Here is an 8781-nt window from a genome sequence, read left to right on the forward strand (position 1 = left end):
ACAGATGGACATGTCCAGACTAAAGGCCCCTATACCGACCGAGTCGGCAGCTTATTGGCCCGTGTGTGGGGCTATCCCACGGGCGTCCCTGATCGATATCTGGCCAAAAGTCGGCCAGAAGTTGATTGGGCAGGGTAAAAAATCCTGTCGGATCGCATCTACATCTGTTCATTGCTGCAGTCCCATGATCTGTCCACCGTATTGTCTCCATTCTGATCAAAGGGCCCAATGATCGGATCAGCCCGATATCGCCCACCTCAATGTGTGGTGTATGCGGAGTGGATCCTCTGTGTATGGCCACCTTAAAATAGGTCCTAGCATATAAAGTACACAGAGACCCAAACAGCCCCCACAGGCACAGGCAATTGCCTATGGCATCTTACCGAAGCCCCTCTGGCCAGTGGCGTAACTACCGGGGGAGCGATTGGGCCAGGGCCCCCCCTGGCATCTCGCGCCACTGTTCTGATGCGGCCGTTTCTGGCCGTACGGAGGGGGGCAGGGACCGGCTGCACGTCCCGTGCCAGGGCCCACCCCCCTCTAGTTACGGCTCTGCCTCTGGCATTTACCAGAATCTACCAGAATCAGTCTGCGCTCGACTGACAATGTTTTCCAACAGAAACAGCAAAATGTGCCATGTCCATAGGTCTGTTGTCCCAACCTGGCTGCTCGAACCAGGAGCTCAATAGGAAAGTATCCACTTGAATGCAAATAGCTGGCACTGTGGTTATGTTTTCTTTCAGTGCTTAGGTCTTGAGTTTTGTATGCTCTCTTGGTATGAGTTTACTCCATCTAAATGGAAAAAAGGAATTACCCTCGCACACCCTGGCTGTCCAATCAATCCGAATCCCCTGTGCACGATGAAAGAGGAATTGGCAACCTCAAATTCAGTGAAGAAGAAAACGAAATCACCGGCACAACATGGGTAATGCTAGCAGGGAGGACCCCTTGCTCGTTTATTGCGGATGCAATGTTTTGGGGCGTAACCCCTTTGTCAAGCATATGCTTCTGTCCGGATGATTCTGTCAATGGTGGTTTGAACCATATAAGATGTTTTATTTTGTTTTTAATAAAATTCCATCATGTAGTTGCTTGTTATAAAATATTCTAATCTTTGGTGGGTCACATCCATTGTAATTAAAAAAACATATTACACACAGTTTAGGTATTAACCAACATGGTTTTTTAGATTTCCAGTTTGTGGCAATGAAATATCTGGTTGCAATCAAGATATGGGTGGCTGTACCTTGAAAATTATAGAGGTCTCCTCCATATTCAAGTTCAAATAAGCCAGTGCTGGAGATGGAGAGGTGTTATCTTGGACAAATGACTTTTTCCTTGTAGAATTCTAATACCCAAATGGACTCCCAAATGGAGGCACATTTATCAAGGATCGAATTGCGAATTCATGTTTTTTTAAAACTTCGATAAACTCCCATAAACTCGAAATTCGACCAATTGCAAATTATTATAAAAAATTAAATTTTTTAAACTCGAGTGACTAGGATGGCCCTGAAAACTCAAATTCGATTTGAATTTTAAAAACTCAATTCCAGTCTTTTTTCTCAGAAAAAAACTTCAATGTCAGCAAGACTGCAAACAACTCCAAATTGATACCTGGACATCTCCCAGTTGACTTAAACAGCAATTTGGGAGGTTTTAGGTGGCAAATAGTTGAATTCGAGTTCTTAAAGGGACCAGAGTAGGATAAATCTCGAAAATCGAATTAGAATTTTTTGAGAAAATCGATTCGAATTTGAATAACTCCCTAGCTGAATTTGACAGTTTTAACCATATAAAAACCTCGAAAATTCTAATTGAAAATTCTCAATTCGACCCTTGATAAATCTGCCCTGTAGTATAGGACTGCTGTTAGTGTAGGTTAACAATTATAATCACTGGGGGTGCCTAATAAACTGGAACCCCCCCCCCCCGTAATTTTACTTTTACTTCTGCTTTAAAGGTGTTGTTAACCTTCCAAACACTTTTTTCAGTTCAATTGTTTACAAATTTTTCACCAGAAATAAAGACTTTTTCAGTTGCTTTCCATTTTCTGTTTTATACTATTTTTCCAAAATTAAAATGTAATGTTCCTGCCTCTGCTGTTTCAGTCTGGCAGATCAGTAATTCAGGTGCAGATCTGAACTGTTACAATTTACTACATTATTTGCTACATTTCCTAGCAGCATCTTTGAGATATTAGCAACTATTGTTCTTAACAGCTGCCTTTTATGAAACTCAATGATTCTGCTCAGTAGGGCCAAAAATAATAAATGTATTAACTACAATTTAGAACAGTAACAGAGTCAGTGATCCCCAACCAGAGCTGCTTTGGAAGGACATAAGAAGGTGAAAAATTAAACTTCACACTTCAATATTACAAAAATATCCACAAATTGAACATTGATAGTATCTGAAAAAAAGTCTTCATTTCTAGTGAATTATCTAACAAACAAACAACTGAAAAAAAGTGTTGGAAGGTGAACAACCCCTTTAAGACTAAATTAAAAAAAATTAATAATGTTCAGCACACAATCTGTGCTGCCATACACAAACAATACTTTGCTACAATATTTTGAACGAGTTCCTCCCCTTCACATCCAAGTTGTATCAGAGAAGATCAAATCAGAATGACCTCTTGCCACACAGTCCAATCCTAAAAGCACTTTAGATCACAATAACTTTCATAACTTACAAAAAACATTATCTTACCCCCCCCCCCCCAAACAAAAACCCCATCCACTGCCCATCAGAATGGGAGCTGATGGAGGGCAGTGGAGGGGCTTTAGTGCTCCTCTAAGGTTTGCCCATTGATAAAAAAAATACTTTTTAGTTGATCAGTACTGCCCCTATGTGGCAGATAGAAACATTGTTTCCGGAAACACAGAACTAAGGGCACTAAAACTAGCAACTTACCATCCAATGGAAAAGTCAGTGGATAATTTTAGTGGGACTTTGCAAACAGTTGGAAGTAATTTTTAACTATACTTGCACAGAGTTCTGCATGAGGCATTTAGGAGCACTTTACTGACAGTGGGACATGTCAGCTAAAACCTCCCAAACCCTTTATTAAAATCCAATATAATCAGTAGCAATTCACAAGATGAGAGGACAACTACCCAGACAATACACATACAATACAGATGTATCTGAAAATGTCTAGGTTCTAGGCTGCATTGAGAAGATGATCTGCTGTGAGCTATAAAGGGGTTTTCCTGTTGTGTGTAATAAGTATATCTGCTCTCAAAATTACCTTTAAAGGAGACATATTATGTAAAAAAATAAAAATGTGCCAGCGCATTAAACTATCCTCTTTAAAAAAAAAATAATTGTACACTTGTACTTGGTCCTTTGTCTGGAGCAGGGTTCCACAGCACTGGCTAGATAGTTAACTATTAACAAAATAAAAGAAACACATGAGGAAATGTTTGATACGGAAAATATATTATAAGCAGGTGCTACAACATAGAAAGTGCTGTTGCTGAATTAATGAACTACACCACTATCATGTATAGAAAACTATAGCCAGGCTGAATTATTAAATATCTGGTTGACCTTGCAAGAGGAAGAGACCCTGGCAACTGTAAGAGAGGGGTAATGGCTGGAAGCTACAGCAAGGAAGATGTCCAACTTGCTGATGTGTCAGGCTTGACACCAACTAATGTGATCTTGACAACAAAGTTTGAGGTAAAGACATTAAAGCAAATATCAGGAATGGTCATTCTCCACCATACATGTTCATGTAGAAAATGTGTATTTTATCTCTCCAATCGTGTTAGTCTTTTAAAGGTATAAGGATGTAGTAGTTTGGGGAGGGCCAGTGTCCTATTGAATCATGCAACAGCCTTCCTTCAAATATATCGGGAACTAATTTAGTAAAGAATCTATCAGGGGATAGATACAAAGCATGTTTCTTTTTTTTTTCTTTTTTTTTAACTAGTTTTTATTAATTTATATAGCATGTTATACATTTCCTGGATTTTTATGTCCAGTTACTAGTACAGTAATCAATGGTATTGTATTACATGCATTGAATAGAAAAGAGAAATAAAGTAAGTAGAGAAAGAAAATTCAATTTTAACATAGTGATACGTTCAGTGTTGGACTGGGACACCAGGGGCCCACCCAAAAACCTTAGACCAGGGCCCACCAAAGAACCATAGACCAGGGGCCCACTCGCAGTACTATTATTCTTCTTCTCCTCACTCAACCTCTAGTCTCCTATTCTCTATTCTTTACATGCTATAATCTCATATTCCATCTATTTAGCCTCTTTGTTCTCAAAGAAATAAGAAATGGCCATGAAATAGGCCAAATCTTTAGCAGCACAAGGGCCCCCTGACACCTGGGCCCACCGGGAGTTTTCCTGTATCCCGGTGGGCCAGTCCGACACTGGATATGTTTGTACTCAGCAAACATTGAGATTAAATACAAATTTAACAGGCTGATGTTGTTTACCTTAAATAAGATGTCAGAAGCCTATTAGTGCGTTGACTCCTGGGGGGTGACCGTGACGGTATTCCAGTTCTTGGAAATGTATTTTGAATATATTGATTTGTTTCTTGTACCAGTGAGTTACCCCTCAACATTTCTATATCATACCAAGTTGAGTTTGTGAAGGTGTGGGTAGTTAAGTATTTGAGTGGTGAGGGGAGGTTGTTGATGTATGTGGTGCAAGTGAGAAAGAATTTTTTAGTTTGTTGTTTTTTCTTTGTCATGGCTTCTAGCCAGTCCATGTGGAAGATGTAGTGCAATTTATACTTTGCTAGTGTAACTGATCGGGTTTCTGTTGAAAGCCACTGATGAAGAATTGCCTTTCGAGATGCTGCCGCCAACCTAGCCGCCAAATGTTTTTCCCCTTTGTTCAAGTCTGGGAAATGTTGAACAGTGCTAAACAAGGCCCAGTCTACGGTTGGTTGGATGGGTTTGTTTACTAACTGCATCCAATAGGAGGTTATTTCCAGCGAAAAGTTTTGTATTTTAGGGCATGACCAGAGCATGTGTAAGAGATCAGCCTTGGGAGTCTGACATTGAATACACCTGTCTGAGGGGAGATGTCCCATTTTAAACCGTTTTTCAGGTGTTAGGTAAGAATTGTGGAGGATTTGTAGCGCCATTTCCTGGTATCTGCTGGTTGGTAGAAATTGAATTATGTGTGTGTGGGATTTCAGAATTTCCGCAATTGGTATTTGTGGTGTAAGCGTTGTCCATTTAAACGGGAGAGATCCTTCTGTATCTATGTTTATGTTGGTTCTTAATATATGGTATATTTGAGCAGTTGAGCGTACAACAGTTTTCCCTTTCCAGGTTTGTCTATTACATTGTCATTTCCAGTGTTTTTTATTTTGTGGATAGTGTTTCTTGCAAAATGTAATATTTGCATGCTAAGAAAGATATGTGAGTTTGTGAATGGAAATGTATCTTTTAATTCTGTTGGGGAAAGCAAGTCCCAATTTCTTTTGATAAGATTTCTTACATTATGTAGACCTTCATCTTGCCAGGAATGTAGGACTTGGTTTGATAGATATAGGCCTATAGGGAATCCCTTGTTCCCTATCCATGTTAGATATGGGCATATACAAAGCACTTTTAAGGGCTTAAAAGAGAAATTAAGTGCCCGAGGCATGGCCCTTTGCCCACTCCCTACACTTCCCAATCACTGATCAGAAAGAAAATTACCCCCCACACTTCTACATTTAGCCACAAATGTCTAGTGGCAACCTGGGGTGTTAACTAAAGAGGAAGCAGACCCTGCAGCTGCAGGAGGGGCCAGGAGGTATAGGGGCCCCATGAGGCCCTAATTCATATACAATTTCAATAAACATTGGTAAGAAAGACTCTAGACATTTTGGGGGCCTGAAAAATAATTTGCTGCGGGGTCCACTGATATCTAGTTACGCTACTGGTGGCAGCCTTGAGGTACTTAAAAAAAAAAAGCTTTTTCATAGAATCCTCTGAAGCTGCTGCACTAGGCACATGCCCTTTGGTGCCTATATAGAAATGTACTTGTTTACAGTGAAGATTTTTTTTTTTTGTAAAATCATGGACTGTACAGTTATATCTGCTTTTTGTGTGCTATTTATAGAGGAATCTATTTTGTATCTTTTTTTTGTACCTTCTAACATATCATCATTACCCAAAAAGAAGAAATTGGAGGAAAATGGATGTGCAGACAACTCCACTAATTGAATTATACAGAAGAACTACCAGAAGAGTTATATTGTGTTGCACCATCCATATACCATGACTGTAGTGTAATAAAAAGGAGAAAAAAGTTAATAAAAATAATTCAAAGTGAGGAAAAATTCTTGTTACTCTCAGAAAAATTCATTGTGCAAATTTGCAATAAAGTCATTTTTAACAAACATTTGTGAGTCATTCAATTGATCGAATTTAAGGTGAATTCATTGGATAATTAAATAAATATAACGTGCTTCCAGTCAATAAAGTGCCCTGTATTAATCATTATGATATTTCATATTGAGCCAAGATCCTGTGTTGGAATATTCTAAAACTTAGAATTTAATTTATCAATTAAAAAGAATGGGACAATTCATGGGGTTAAAACCACTTAAAATTATTATGATGTATAGATATAGTCTTATGGGATAATACTAAGTAGTAACAATGTATAAATTAATCCCACCTTGATCGAAGGGTGTGAGTTCAATTTGAATAATAAATGGTACAACTGGTATTCATTAACATATAACATCACCACAACTGCCAATAAAATTTATTGGGCTTTACCAATATGCCATAGGGATTACCTCTAATGCTTTTGTCCTCTCAGAGGCACCTAAATGTGTAATGGCCTAATCCCTATCACTTGCCCTCATGGCAATCGTCTCTTATTAAATACAAAAGGCATAAAGATGGCAATAAAAGTTTAGTGAAACAAAATTAGCATCTTCCAGAAACAATGCTATCTTTTTTTTAAGCCGGCACTATTCAAAAAAACAATCCCCCTTCTCCTCTTTCCATTTGTCCACCTCTGCACCTGACGCGCGTTTCGCCCATAAAGGCTTTGACATCACGGTTGTGATTTTCAACAGGGACATACTGAATGTGTCAAGGCATTAGCCTTACAAATGCAGTGGCAACATTACTGGGAAAATATTTCAGCAAGGGCACAATGAGTGTCTCAAGCCATCAACCTTGCAAATACATTAGCCACCATACTGAGAAAATATATTGTATTGCAACATGAAGCACATGCGTATTAGCATAAAATTAAAAATCACATCAGCAAATATATACGTAAATCATAAATTGCTGAAATCAAAATAAGAATTACTATTTACTGATATACAGTATGTAACGATAGACGTTCATTTAGTCTACAGGGACTAAGGGTATTAAGTTCCTATATCCATCGACATTCTTTAGATAAGAGCATTCAATCTAAATTGCCTCTTCTAATTCCCAGAGAAACATGCTCTAGGACTGTAAATGTTAAGGTCATCATACACAAGCAGATTTTGCTGGCTGCAAAGTTAACAATCATATTGTACATGAACGTCTCACGATATACGATCCACGGGCAACGACTTTGTAAAAAGATGCCATTGTTTCGTTGCTGACTGGTATGAACGATTATACATCTACGATGCGATATCTACTTGTGGAGCAGGAAGTGATGAAGCTACTGGAAAAAGGAAGTGATGTATATTTTCGTTATACAGTCGCCCTCGTTTCATATCCTGCCATTTCTAAACTGTATGGCCATAGGGCATCAGAGGATGACCACTCTTTCCAGTAACAAGCTTTGCAATATTTGCATATGCACCTTTTCTTTTTAAAAAGAAATACATATAATAATGTGTGATTTTTCTTAGTACACATAGTACATTTTCTATATGCTGCTATGATTTTAGCACTTTTGTTTTTTTATATGGCCAAATAAATGTGGTTTTGAGAAAAGTGTTCTGTGTTCTCTTTATTTATGTATAGACTGCTATAGTTTCTTGACAAGCATGGGTATGATCATTTGTTTGTTTACTGCCCCTCCAAATACAGGCATGCGCAGTGAACGATCGTATAACGATTATTTGTTTGCTCCATACAATGACTGATTTGATCGGTTCACGATTAAAAATTTTTAAACTTGACCGATCGACAATTGGGATGATTTTATCGGAACGATCGTTTGGACCACATTCACGTTACGATGAGTAGACGATTTTATTGGATTGTCCCAAAATCACACAACAAAATCTGCCTGTGTATGGCCTGATTTAGTCTTTCAGGATTACCATCATGATAGAAGTAAAAATGTTTGCCAAGAGGACTTATTTTTTTATTCCATCTCACTATGACTCTGTCTCTGAACTTGTAAATTAGTCATAATTAGGGTTTATAATTAGGGTTGAGGAACAAATATTAGATAAGTGCTCTGAGATTCTCTTTTTTTTAGGGCAGAGACACATGGTCAGATTCGGGGAGATTAGTCGCCCCGCGACAAATCTCCTCTTCTTCAAGGTGATTAATCTCCTCGAACTGCCTTCCCGCCGGCTAGAATGTAAATCACCAGCAGGATGGCACTCGGAGCAATTCATTTTCCGAAGTCTCCTGAAGTTTCCTTGTGAGAAAACGAAGCGATCCAAGTGCCATTCCACTGGCGATTTACATTCTAGCCGGCGGGAAGGCAGTTCGGGGAGATTAGTCACCCTGAAGTAGAGGAGATTTAATATATTATCCTGCGATTTTGCATAAATAACCATTACCTGATATAATTGGTCAACTTGGCGGTTTATCTTTTTTATGAACTTTTGTTAGCATATA

Source organism: Xenopus laevis, chromosome 8L (genome assembly GCF_017654675.1).
Source record: "Xenopus laevis strain J_2021 chromosome 8L, Xenopus_laevis_v10.1, whole genome shotgun sequence".
NCBI lineage: Eukaryota > Metazoa > Chordata > Amphibia > Anura > Pipidae > Xenopus > Xenopus laevis.